The sequence below is a fragment of the Phyllobates terribilis genome, unplaced genomic scaffold, assembly GCF_046119375.1.
Source record: "Phyllobates terribilis strain yellow unplaced genomic scaffold, ASM4611937v1 Scaffold_4__5_contigs__length_816908805, whole genome shotgun sequence".
Classification (NCBI taxonomy): Eukaryota; Metazoa; Chordata; class Amphibia; order Anura; family Dendrobatidae; genus Phyllobates; species Phyllobates terribilis.
Window position 1 is genome coordinate 601,681,773 of NW_027362764.1, and position 14,606 is coordinate 601,696,378.

Below are 14,606 nucleotides of genomic sequence, written 5' to 3' on the forward strand. Positions count from 1 at the left end.
GAGCGGCCAGGCAATAAACAATATGCAAGGTATTTACAAAAAGACTTGCTACCACAATTTAAATCCATGGGGGCAATGTTAATAGTTGTGGACAACCTCTTTAATAACTTTAGTTTCCGATACTTTCTGTAAGAAAAGTAAGTATTGGATGAAGATGATATTAGCCAGACACCTATCTAAACTTATGTCATTCCTATTGTTAAAGGGAACCTGTCATGGTGAAAATAGTATCTGTTCTGCAGACAAGATGTTACAGAGTAGGAGGAGCTGTTTTCCCTATATGACTGTGCATACAGAGATAGCTGTTAATCACTGAGAAGGACTGCCCACTGGACTAATAATAATACAAGCAGAAGAAATTTCAATGAGTAAAATACAAGTCATGTAAAAGGGAACCTGTCACCATAAAAAACGCTATTGACCTATAGATGTGGGGCTAATCTGCAGGTTAATGGCGTTACTAACCTGCCCGGCGCCTGCACTTAGCCGAATGCTGCTGGGAGAAAATGATCTTTATTCCTCCCGGCATTTCAGTCACAGGGGTGGCGTCGGTGCGGGTTCAGTCACCGCTCTGTGTGGAGATCAGCGGCTGTAAACACGCCTCCGGCCCTAACTGACACTGGCTCTGCATTGGGACCAGCTGTCAGTCAGGGCCAGGGGTTACAGCCGCCGTTCTGTATACTCAGAGCAGTGACTGAACCAGTGCCGGCACCACCCCCATGACTGAAACTCGAGCGCTGCCGGGGGAAATAAAGTTAATTTTCTCTCTGCAGTGTTCGGCTAAGTGCAGGTGCCGGGCAGGTTAGTAATACTATTAACCTGCATATTAACTCTACAACATCATTATTGTGACACCGCTATGTGCATGATCTCTATGCTTTGACATGACTTTGTATCTTAACCCTGTGCAGTGCTGTGTGAAGTAGGCTTACTCATTAAGAAACAGATAAATGTCACAGACAGTAAAGAATGTTTTATATAATTAATATAATATATTAATACAATGTGTATAAATTCTGCACAGCATAATATAGTCACATGTATTTAAAGGTGAAGTTGCCACCTGTGTTAGGTACAGATATTGATGTCACAGTTGTATCAGACAACACAAGTGCAAATCATTGCATTGGTCATGCATTCCAGCCTACATAATAGAAAATATTTCATAGGGAATAATAGTGCGTCATGCCATTATATTCCACTGACATTCTATTTTGGTGACAGAATAAATCTGGCCTTTATCTATCCTTGATTCCCTATCACCACCCGATAAGCAATCCTAGCAAAAGTTACAAAAATATTTATTTTTTAATGGCATACCGTGCTTGTTTTCTACCAAGCTGTATTTGAATTAGCCATTAAAGATGGCATGCGTGAGAAAAAAAATCTTCATGGCTTTATGGTAACCTCAAAATCACTGGCATGGAACATGTGTTCTATTACACTGCTAGTAAGGTGTCAGATTTATACTGATATTTATGCTGTTCCTTGCTGGAGGGAGCATCCACTTTTAATAGTACAGTAATAAATTGGCTAAAGTGTCAGTAAAACAGAGTAGAAAATATTGCTTATTAGTTGTGACATATTTATAACTGAGCATATGTCTTTTATTTTTATTTTTTTCCATTTTTACTCCTGCAACTATTTCCAGATTTTGGTAGAAAAAGAGTTTTGATATCACAATTAAAATTCATGGAGGAAGATGAGGGAAATTTGCGCCAGGTTTGTGGCATTAAAAAGGCTGCACATTATGGGGGATGCCATGTTTGCAACTTTATACTCCTCTTCATAGTGCATGGGGCATCACAGTGGCTCAGCGGTTAGCACTGCAGCCTTGCAGCACTGGGGTCCTGGGTTCAAATCTCACCAAGGACAACATCTGCAAAGAGTTTGTATGTTCTCCCCGTGTTTGCATGGGGGTTTCCTCCAGGTTCTCTGGTTTCCTCCCACACTCCAGACATACTGATAGGGAATGTAGATTGTGAGCACCAATGGGGACAGTGCTGATAATGTCTGTAAAGCACTGTGGAATTAATGGCACTATATAAGTGAGTAAAATAAATAAATAAATAGTGCAGAGAAAGATGGGCAGGATTTACTAGAAGGAGCATGGCCATCAACTGTTTAACACATTTATAATATTAAGTTTTAACCCAGAAAGTGGCGCTATGAGTGCTGCATATTTATCTATCATGAGCGAGCTTAGAGGGATTGTTCAGTCTTGACATACTGATGACTATCCGTTGACTAGTCATCAATATAGGATCGTTGGTGGCACCCGGCTCCCCCACCGATCAACTATTTGCTCTGCCAGCAGCTGAGTGTAGTGGCCGCTGCCTAGTACTGCAGAACAGCTCCTATTCTCCTATTCTTTTGAATGGAGCTGCTCCTTATAGCTCGGTTCCATGCGTTTACATCTGACTACCTCCAGAGCACTTAACAGCTGATTGGTGGAGGTGTCAGTTGTTGGTCCCCCATTAACTTACATTGATTACCTATCCCATGAATAGATCATCAAGGTGTTATTACTCATACTCATGTTATCGCTCACCTCTCCATCCACTCCACTGCTCACTGCCAGCCATTCAGTCTTCTTCCTGTCGTTGAGCACAACATCCCAATGCTCTTCACTATAGGCCAGGACTTTTAGTCCAGTAACTGCACATTGTAAGGTTGCAGCGCATGTTGTCACATCACGACTTTAAGATGCACCGTGACCTCCAAAGCCTGATTGCGGGTGAATGTCCTAGCCTATTGTCATGCACAGTGTAGGAACAACAAAGTGCAACACGAAGGGATGAGGGGAAGGGAGCCCAGACACTAAGGACAGAGGGGGTGGAGACCTCCTAAGCTGATCTGATATCACCCTGTCCTTCCCTACCGCCCCTATATTGGTTGCTCACCAATCACCGAGCAGGAACCTAAAACCTTGTCTCTCCCTAGAGCTAGGGTCTGGCTAGGGAACGGGGGGAGATGAGCGCTAGTCAGTCCCCACTAACACTAAAGACTGCAAGGGGAGACAGACATGGGGGAAGTAGCTTAGCTTCATTTGACCTCAGAGAGATTGCATACACGTCCTCTTAGCACCAGTAAGCACTAAGAACTGCACTTGCTCCAAGCCTTCACAAGGGGTCATGTGAATATCACCGGCGCCTCCCTATTGTAAAGTGAAGGTATTTATATACCCAGGCCAGGGTGTTAATTAGCAAGAGGAAGGTAGCCGCTGGGTCCTAGAGTGAGACAGACCTAAGAAGGTGTCTGTAATGCCAAACGAAGAGATCTCCTGCAATCAACTGCAGGGCGACTGTCTTTCACATCTGTCATACCCGTGACACCTATAGAGAAGCCAGAAATACGGCGCATGAAGGCAGAAAGAAGATGACTGAACGGCAAGCAGCAAGCAACGGTGCGGGCGGAGAGGTGAAAGGTGGGGTTTTTTGGGTTTTTTTTTCGGGGCCTATATGTTTTTTTACTAAAATGGCGTCTGTTCATCACAAAGTATTCAAATTCTTGTGGAACTATGAATTTAAAGAAATTTGACTCAAACTCGATCCTCTGCGGATCAATCCGCTCATCTCTAATATCTAGATTTGATTTATCTGATAAGGACATATTTGGACAAAGTCTCAAGTAAAACACTGGCATAGTGAGAATACAAATCCATAGAAATGGCAATATCTTTGTAGTTTTAGGTAAGTCTGTGCTACCAATTGTTGCATCCAATTAACTAAACTTATTGTAATAAAGGATATAAATACGGAATATTAAAACAGACTATCGCTCATATCCAAGGCAGTATATTGCGAATAATTCAAAGTCTTCTCACTATTTTACCACCACTGTCTTCCGGGAAACTTTTATTATTATATGTAATGAATATAACAATGTTATTTCATATGTGAATGGTCTACAATTCGGTATTCATATTGTCATCTGTATGCCATCCATATGTCTGTTTTTATATCCCATATGGCATCCGTTTTTAATCAACAGCAGTGAATAAAATTTACAAGACCAAATACAGTTTATTATTGTATGTTAAGAATAGCTAAGTACAGTATCTGTAAAAATCAGATGCTATATGGATGATCCATATGGGATCCAATTTTTCTGCACACCCACAGACTCGAATAGGCGAGTCTCATCTGAAATACGGAGGAGACTAGTGCATACTGCAAAACTTTCACTCGTGCATTCGATCCACGTGAAAAAACTGCCATATGGACAGCCCAACTGAATAACATTGGTCCGAGAGCTGTCCGTGTGAAGTCAGTTTTTCATACGAATAAACCAAATATACACTTATATGAATGTTGCCTTTTAGTGGCAAATTACTGTTAGTTGTAAATAGATGCCTTAGAGAGGTTGTCTGGTCTTCTGATAAAAGTCTTCAGTCACTCTATATGACTTCTGAATCCTGACAGCGTGCAATTGCGCATGCTATCAAGATTCACTGGTATTGCCGATAAAAGCGGGAAGTTATTTGCCCACAAGACTGAGATTTGCATACATGTTTTCACCTACCGGCTAGCTTTTCTCAATTCACTTGTATTGGGAGAAGCCAGGCCCGTCTAGTCAGTATACACCTCACACAGGCAATACTGGTGAATCCTGACAGTGTGTGCATTGCACGTTGTCAGGATTCAGAAGTCTCCAGTCACAAAAAGTGATTGCAGACTTTTATCAGAAGGCGGACAAACCCTGTAAATATTACTATTCAACTCTAGTGAAGTCTTATGGCGGTACCTACTGGTTTATAAGCATTTATCACTACTTAATAAGCAGAGGTGCATACAGTAATCTTTTTTTCTTATGTGATGTTACTAACAAGGGTGATCTGCGCTTGGTTCTGGTCCATACTTTTGATTTCAGAAAACTCCCACAGTAATCAGATTTTGCACATTATTTAAATGCCCATAAATGCACTGTAAAAGCGTATTAGGACTGTGTTCTCCAATCATTGGCTCATGTGGTTTTTGGGCCACCTGAACATGACTTCCTATGATGGTGGCTGCCATGCATATTGTTATGCCATATTGGAACCGGTGAGGACATTGTATTAAAGAAACATGGCAAAAAAATGCCACTAGCACTTAAGAATGTAACATAAATGGTAGGGTAGCACATCTTCAGTAGGATCTACCATTGTAACATTCAGTGTAACTCAACACCACACGTTATACTTAAAAGTAGCTTACAAGGTAAGAGGATTGGGATCCACTGTATTAGGATGAAGCCTTAGGGAATAAGGGGCTAAAAAATCCAAAATATTGATTCATTGCCACACAAAAAATAGGATTTCCCTAGTTAAAGTTACCTAGAGGTCTTGGCAGACACCAAAGGGTGCTTGTAAATGGCATAAGAAAAAGCCCTTATAGGCTCTGACTAGGTAAATCCTACTTGACGCGGTTGTGAGTATTCACGCTGACAAATAAGGACAGTAGATGATGGGATTTCCACCTAACAGCTATTTCTAGACTTCCCCTGGAAATATTTTCAATAAATTCAGTTTAAAACTGAGTCCAAGCAGATAGCGGCGATATTGATGAGCTTTGCCTGCAGACTGTTCTCAGCACTTTAGAAATAAAAGCCATAGAGTTATTCTACAAGTTTTTCCGCTCAATCTGTACATAGGAATACAGAAGATTTTGTTTTGTACAGCAAGGAAATAGGTGCTATAGATCAAGAAAATGGTCTTATGGAGGTAGCAGTGTCTTGTAGCTTAGAGCACATTCAATTGTTATTTTACTTCTGTCTCCAGTGTAGTTTAGCAGAATTTTCACCCCACGATTATCATGGTTACTCTGATCTGTGACCTCACCACACAGCGTCTTACTGGTAAGTCGTATATTCTATATTTATATAGTTAAATATATTAACTCAGTTCTGACTGGAAATAGTCTTGGTAACTCTACTTTATGGTTGGGATTATATATAGATTATGTGCCATTCTCAGGGTTGGACTGGCCCACAGGAGAACAGGTGAATTCCCTGGTAGGCCCATGCGTTGGAGTATTCCCCTGTGTAAGAGCAGTAGTTGGAACAATGCACTTTATTTACTGTAAACAGACAGAAGAAGGATCTCATCTTTTATTTAACAAACTACCCAGTTTATTATTATATAGAAACAGAAGTAAATTTGTGAATGTTGGTAATGTAATATTTGCATGTAGCTGAACAGTGGGCCCCCAGAGTCAATGTTACTGGTGGGCCATTGGCACATCAGTCTGACACTGGGCATTTTAGTGTATAATCTATTATAATATTGAGTCGGGCTTGCTTAGGTCTGTTTGGGACATTGATTCAACAAGCTGCTAGAGATCTTCTGTACAGACCTATGTTGCCATCAAAGCATTTTCTGCTTCACATTTATGTTACGAACAAATATTCAAGACGACTTAGGTCTCTTTATCAGGCATAATATAACAAAGAATCAAAAGAAACACATTATACTAAAAATAATTGTTACAGGGTGATAAGACCGTAGTCTGCATAGCATGTGCACAACAAAATCCTTTGGTAGACTTCTGTACCATTAAGATGCCAAATATTTGACGAGGAAACATTCCTCACACCAATTACACCACCACTAGCCAACACCATCGACATACAGTGGATTAATAGATTTATGTGGATTAATCGCTAGCAGAAAATGAGATTCTTCAGACCAGGCAACATTTTTACATTTTCAAATTGATAGTTTTGCTGATTGTATGCTCACCTACATATTTTTTGCATTCAGATTAATGACCAAATACATGTTATAGAATGAATGATATAGATAAAAGACTGTACATAGCGCATCTATCTCTCTATCTTTTTATTACACTTTCTCTACATTTTCCTGTTTACCTTTATTATTTAGTTTGATTTTCTCTGCGTGTGATATAGAAATAAAAATTGTACTCAAGCTGCTGTTTTTGGATCCTATAACCCTATTTAATACTCTGGTTGTGTCCACGTGCCTATCCAAATACACTCCCATGAAAGTTTTTTCCTCTGACTGCATCATTGCCCCTGATGAAGCCACATTTCTAGTGGCGATACACGGGGGGCATGTCTTTTCTTCCCCTATCGATGCATTCTTGATTATCCAGGTTACCTTCGCAGGTCTTGTTTCGTACATGAACAGACTGATGCATTTCATATAATTGGTTGTGCTGGCAGTATGTACATTTTTTTGACCCATAGTTTATATTTATTTTGCTTTCTCATATACACTATTGGAATATTATTGGTTTGGTTATTATGCCTACTGGGGTTAGGTGATTTTTACCATGTATTTAGTTTAAGTGATATATATTATTTATTTGCATACTTTACATTATGTCTATCAGGGTTAGGTGATTTTTATGCACACTCACCTTATGTGACATATATTTTCCATCTGCACATTGTATTAATCTGCTGTATGTACTTGGTTTTTGACTAATCTTTATTGTTAGTTCCATATTCTCATTGAACACGGTTTGTCTTTATTGCTACTGTTTTGCATATCCAGCACTAAGCACTTTATTTAAGTGTTTTTATCATTTTTTTTTTGCTAGTAGTTAACCATGTAATTGCTTGATTGTTGTGCAGAATTAAACTCTATTGTGGGTTTATGTCATCAACGGCCATTTGGCTTTTCAACTGTTTTTAATGTTGTCTTTGGTTTCATGTACAATAAATATTAATTATTTTAGGTAATCCTTTTTGCATACTTCTCTTTATTTTTATCCTCTTAGCATATTGAAATCATTATATTATATTGCACTGTGCACTTACAATTGCACATTTTGCCTTTCTACCCAACTAATTCTTCTCTTTTCAATTAGGTCTTTGACATCACATGATTAAAAACTGACTGACTCCTTCTAAGCTCTATGTAGAAATAGGAAGTCTCTTTTCCTTGCATGAGTCATAATTAGAACTACAATCCTAGCTGGGTCTGGAGCTGAAGAGGGGAATGATAAGTTCAGGTAAAATAGACTTCCTGTTTCTACACAGAGCAGAGAAAAGAGAAAAATTAGCGGTAGAAAGGCAAAATGAGCAATTATAAGTACAGAGGGCTATATAATATGATGATTGCAATGTATTAAGAGGATAAAAACTTTAATGGGAGGAGCGCTTCTTTAAAGTACCAGGTATTTGCTTATTTATATGTTACTCAGATGATTTGTTAAATTAATGTATTGGCTATTAAGTCCAGGAACAGGTTGCATTTAACAGCTTATTAGTTTGAAATTTCAGGCCCAAGTCGTTGTGTAGCCCTAGCATTAAGCTATGTTCACAATGGTGTTTTTTGTTGAGTGGGAACTCCAAAATCCTCCTCAAAAACTTTTGGAAAACTCATCTAATTTATTTCTATGGGAAATCCACTTTGTTGTTTCTGAGGTTTTTTTCATAAGAGGGTATGAAAAACTCCTGGGGGAAAAAAAGAAAGTGCATGTCACTTTTTTTAAGTAGATCATGAAGAAAACTTCTAGAAACTGGGCACTGTCCAATCAAAAAACTGCAAAAAACTCTTCAGGAAAAAAAAAACATTTCCAAAACATTTCAAAACCTCTTCCAAACAACTTCAGAAAAAGAAAAACTTCTCCAAGGTTAAGTTCCCACAATGCGTTTTTGGTGAAAAAATTCCAAGTTTTCTAACGGAAACCGGTTCAAGAAACCTTCCATCTTTGGGGAGTTTTTACGGTAGATTTTCATTTTCTGAAGAGTTTTTGAATCCTTTGGAAGAATTTTTCTCCATAAGTTTTTGCAAATTTTGATTGGACAGTGCCTAGTTTGGAATGAATTCCATCAGAAGCTTCTTCAAAGCAATGACATGAACTTTCATTTTTCCCACCAGGCATTTCTTAAGACCTTAAAGGGGTTGTCCAGTACTTTATATTACCCCCCAATGTATCCCCCCGGGGCCCCTAAGGATTTTTGTAATTACCTTACTTGCAGATAATGCCTGTGAGTGGCGCTATCACTGGCCGCTCACAGGCGGCTAATGAAAAACGCTGAAAAGACTGAACATATGAACAAGTCGATTTTTAATGGAAATGAATAAGAAGAGTCTTTTAAGTGTTTTTAAAGCAATTTTTAAAGTTGTTTTTTTTAGAGTGGACCAGCTGCCATATACACATACCCTTAGACACGTAGACATGTCAATCTGATAAATGACTTTATCCTGGAGATGGCTGGTAGTCAAAATGTCACCATACATTATATATGTTACATATACATTTGGGGCCCAATTCATCAAAGCTTTAATGACAGAATTCTGGTGTAAAAGCTTTGAAAAGTCACAAACTTTATTGGGAACATGGAGTTGTGCCAAAATTTGCCGAGTTTTGTCATCTTCACTCCAGTTTCTCCCAGCTCCGACAAAATGAGCAGAGCTGGGGTGCGAGTGGGTCACGATATGGGCGTAACATCAAGGCTTGTCTAATTCTTGAAAGGCAGTGGCGTTCCCTACGCCAGAAATCTCACTATAGTACCCAACTGGAGTAAGATTTTTGGTGTGTTGACCGGAGGCGCACGCCACTCATAAAGACTGGTGTGAATTGACAATGACAACGATAATCCTCTATATATTCTAATCTAGGGGGGCTGCACATTTACCATTATTAGCAGTAAAATACATACTGAGAAAGTTAAGCCCTAATAAGCAAATATATGATAGAAAGAAATAGAAAGCAGTGCCTGGACAGTGCTGAAGAGGAACTATTCTCCTACATACTTCTGAACTATGGTATATCCAAGAAAAGATTTTTAACCACATTTATGTGATCAAACAGACAATAAAATGGCATTCATGTATATGCGCTCACTATATATTTTATTTTATTTGCTATATAAGCAACACAGACAACTTTCATATTGGAGCTTGTCTGCTGGTCTGGCTCCTGGCACCACATTTAGATGAATGACCTTCCATGCAATATATCACACAACTTAAGACTTCCACAGTAAGAACCACCATTATTCTGCGTCTTGAGCAGGGGACCACCCTGTATGACATACGTATACCCTAACAGGGCACATTGGTGGTTCTCTCTTTAAAGATATATTGTATGTTTCAAATATGCAGCAGGGTACTGAAGCTTAATACTGAATACAAAAAGAAGGGAATTCACTACTTTCTTGGCAAACATGCACCAATGCATGCAAGGTAACCACCTAGTGTCAATAAATCATTTAATGTAGCCCTTTGGCGGCATCCATCGTACACTTTTGGTGCTGGCACTAGATAGCTGATTCAACTGGATGTAAATGTACCATGCAGGGATGGAGCAGACTCAGGAGCTGAGCCTACACCACTGGTAGTGGTTGATTGCAGACGTTTAACCCCTCAGATGGTGATGACATACCTGAGAAGTTAGTCATAGGTAGGGGGCACCATTTGTCACACTATTGAAAGCTCTACTGTGCAATCAGTTTCCATAGCAATGTAGTAAGTGTAATAATAATAATAGCAAATACCTCCAATTAGAAATGTGGTATAGTTCTTCTGATTAGCTGTTGTTTACCATGTGCAGGGCATTGCAGTAACTTAGATATCCATGGTTACGACCACTAACAACTAACTAACTGTCACTATATGAATGTTTGTAACCATAGATACCTAAGCTACTGCAATGCCCTGAACATGGGGTAAGCGACATAGTGAATCAGAAGAACTATTAGAGGTATTTGCTAATATTATTATTATTACACCTACTCTATATTGGTATAGGATCTTGGAGATGTGAATACCCCTTTAATGACGGTCCCCACATCTGCCATCTTTGCAAGGCCCTGCCAGAGTATTATATCAACGATCAGTTCATCCCTTACAGGAATTAAAGTGTAAAAGAAATACCCAAAACCCTTTCACCTGTAAACGAATGCTTTATTATTTGAAAATACCCACTATATATAAAAAAAAATGCATAAATAATATCACTGCAATTCGTAATGATCCATACTATAAAACTAACACTTTATCCTGCAGAACCCTAAAAAATTCTAAAAAATAATGCCAGAATTGCACCATGACACCAAACTGGTACCAATAAAAACAGCAAAAATACAAGCCCATACCAAGTTCTGTCAAAAGAAAAAGTTCAAACAAATATTCATTTACGCCCTTGGCGATGGCCACCGTATCGGAATGACGACCGTGCATCATCACTACGTGGAGCGGGCTCTGGAGCTAAGCCCATTATGTACAGCAAAGGGGCCCACTTTATTACATAGCCGGCAACTAACAGTAACTCATGCAGTCAGAGCTTGCTCCAATCGCATCGGTTATCCTCTTAAATGCTACCAAGCATGACAATGGCATTTACAAGGCTTCCAACATGGCTGCTGTCACCCCAGAGCCCATCAACCCTTTCGCAATGCAGTCGTGGGGTGCTGGTAGGTTGTCATGACCGCTGGGAGTCTTCTCAAGGCCTCCGTGTCTGCCATGGTATTACTCCTATGAAGCCCAGCCTGTGGCTGGGTAATTACACAATAAACCGCAATATGATCAAACCATGACAGGTTCAAGCCCCTAAAGGGGACTAATTCTAGGTATAAAACATCAAAAATGTACATATATATGCCTACATAATTTCCAAAACTAATAAACCATAAAAAATATTTATCCCATACTGTGAATGCCAATCAAAACAACAGAATTGGCTGTTAGTAGCTGCACGTACCCCAAAAGTTGTTATAAAAAGCGATCAAAACATATGAACCCATAAAGGGGTATAAACAAAAACATCAGCTCAGCACGCAAAAGACAAGCCCTCACACAGGTAGGTCCACCGACGGAAAAATGAAAAAATATGGATCTCTGAAAATGGCGACACAGACAGATCTTTTTTTCTTTGCAAAGTTCTAATTTTTTAACCATTAAAATATAAATTAACCTTGTCAATTTCATATAACTGTAATCATATTTACCTGAAAAATTATTTTGACACATCATTTTTAGCGTACAGTGAAAGCCATGAAAGCAAAACCCCCAAAATTTTTTACCCCACTTATGATAAAATTAATGGTGCCACTCTGCAAAGTTCTGCAAAAAATGCCCTCATATGGCTATGTTGATGTATAAATAAAAAAAGTGGAGGAAAAACAAAACTGGAAAATAATGCCTCGTTTTTTATGGGGTTAAGTGTTTTGTTTTATTTTAAAGGAAATAAAAATGAAAAAAACAATATTAACTTAGTATTGCAGTAATGGTACAAACCGCAGAATAAAGTTAACATTAACAACGTAAAACAAAAGTAAAAAAACAAAAGCTTAATATTTGAAGAAATACATTTTTTTTTCTCTGAACACCCTCAAAAATTCACATTTCCGGAAGCAACTCTAAAAAGCCATCATTTAATAGAACTTGTCACTCGCCACCGAAAAGCTGAAACCTTAAGAAATTAAAATGAAGCAAATCAATGGTGTAATAGTTTCAGTGGGAATCTGGCCTCGATTCATCATTGCCTTTGTGCCTGTTTTTTGTCTAGTTTTGTGCCTTTTTTGTTTTTACCCAATTCATTATTGTATTTGCACCTTTTTTGAAGTCTATTTTACATGTGCCTTCCTGTTTTTCTCTGCTTTGTAGGTGGAGTCTCGCAATTCCAGATGCTTTTGCCTGATTCAACAATTGCGACGTTTTAAAAAGTCCCAAAATTTGGTGCAACTTCACTCTCGTCCTCTCTGGTGTGGTATATTTTTGAGTACGCCAGTATTTCGGCGCAATATTATGACTTTTGGGGTCAACATGTGGCTTTTGGTGCCAAAGGTTGCAAAAAGTTCAAGAAAGTAAGAAAGCCAACTTTTTGACCTTACACCAAATTCATGAATCATGTGTGCCATTTTGATCATTATTTTTTTACTTTGCTTATATAGCGCCATTAATTCCACAGCACTATACAGACAATATCATCACTGTCCCCATTGGGGCTCACACAATCTACATTCCCTATCAGCATGTCTTTGGAGTGTGGGAGGAAACTGGAGAACTCGGGGGAAACCCACACAAACATGGGGAGAACATACAGACTCCTTGCAGATGTTGTCCTTGGTGGGATTTAAACCCAGGACCCCATTGCTGCAAAGTACCACTGCTAACCACTGAGCCACCCTGCTGCCCATTTTGATACGACAACTAATATTACAAGACAAAAAGGGAAAAGCGACTTAAAAAATCCAGCAAATGATGAATCAAGGCCTCAGTTTTTATAAACAGGATCAAATTAGTAATAATGCATTTCTGTGGAAATTTCAAGCTCCCTACTCGAATGAGCAGACGGCAGCCTATATTCTCTAAAGTCAATGTCCTACAATGCACAGTAAGCACAGGAATCTTATCATTCCCCATAGAATCGGAAGATAATATCAGGCTGATCTGATCCTACCTCTATAGGGATGATTCTAATCTATAGGGGTGGAGGCATAGGGGGCCCACTCAGATGCAGGATTGTCCTTCCTTTTTATCTATGAATATAGTGGTCTCTTTCTGCTGCCATTGCACTCCCGTATGTGCAGATCTGAGGTTTTATACTGCTATGCATCCACTGGTGCTTGAGTAAAGAGACTTATCCTGTGTTTTCAATGACTACAATTCATTTTAGTGAAAATTAGGTGGTGGGGGCCAATCTCTAACTTTACTATTGGGGCTTTTAATTTAACTACACATCTGCCACATGAGAAAGCACATGCCATAACAGTGCCTCTTGGACTGAATTCATTTTATCACTACTATGCTATCCTATATGGAGGCACATAGTAAGGGCTATTTCAGACGTCCATTTTTCAGGTACCCATTATAGTCTATGGGGCTATTCATATATCTGTGTTTTGTTGGGGGTCCGTTTGTCGGAGACATGTCCGTCACAGATGGAAATTGCCCATGTTAGTCTATGGGTCTTTTAAAATCACAGACAGCGCACGGATGCCGTCGGTGTGCAATCCGTGTGCTGTCAGTCATTACCATTGCAATGAATAGGAGAAACTTTGCAATTTATATATTTTTTTTTATATGTATGTGAAAATCCCTGATGAAACTCAGATGGCAAAAATTGATAGTGATCGAACACTGATGAAACTCGGATGACCCTAGGACTGTTTTTTGTGTATGTGAGAAATCACTAATGTCTGCATGAGGCCTAATAAAAATGATATTACTTGTTGTTGTTTTTTTTACAACAGGAGTCAAAGGTCTCCACAATAGCATATGTTGGAGGTGTGCATCGGAGGTATACGCCTGGGAATACTCTTGACTTATAGCTTTGATAGAAAACAAAAGGGAGCCGCTTATATGCATATTCATGTTTATCTTAGAAATTATAGCAGCAGCTTGCATATTACTTTTTTTTAGGCCACATTCAGTATTTGATCAGTATTTCACATCAGGATTTGTAAGCCAAAACCAGGAGTGGGTGATAAATACAGAAGTGGTGGCGTGTTTCTGTTATACTTTTCCTCTGATTGTTTCACTCCTGGTTTTGGCTTACAGATACTGAGGTAAAATACTGACAAAATACTGAATGTGTGAATGTGGCCTTACAAGAAAATATACTGTGAAATTTCTATTTATACGTACAAACCATACACTAACAACTAAAATCTAATGTGAACTGTACTTTTAAGCCATTCTGATG

At 38.9% G+C, this 14,606-nt stretch overlaps 1 protein-coding gene across 1 annotated transcript in view; it reads right to left on the reverse strand.

The window, feature by feature from the left end:
* The window catches only part of KLHL14 (kelch like family member 14), a 117,804-nt gene that overhangs the window by 98,800 nt on the left and 4,398 nt on the right, over positions 1-14,606 (reverse strand). The window lies entirely within an intron of this gene.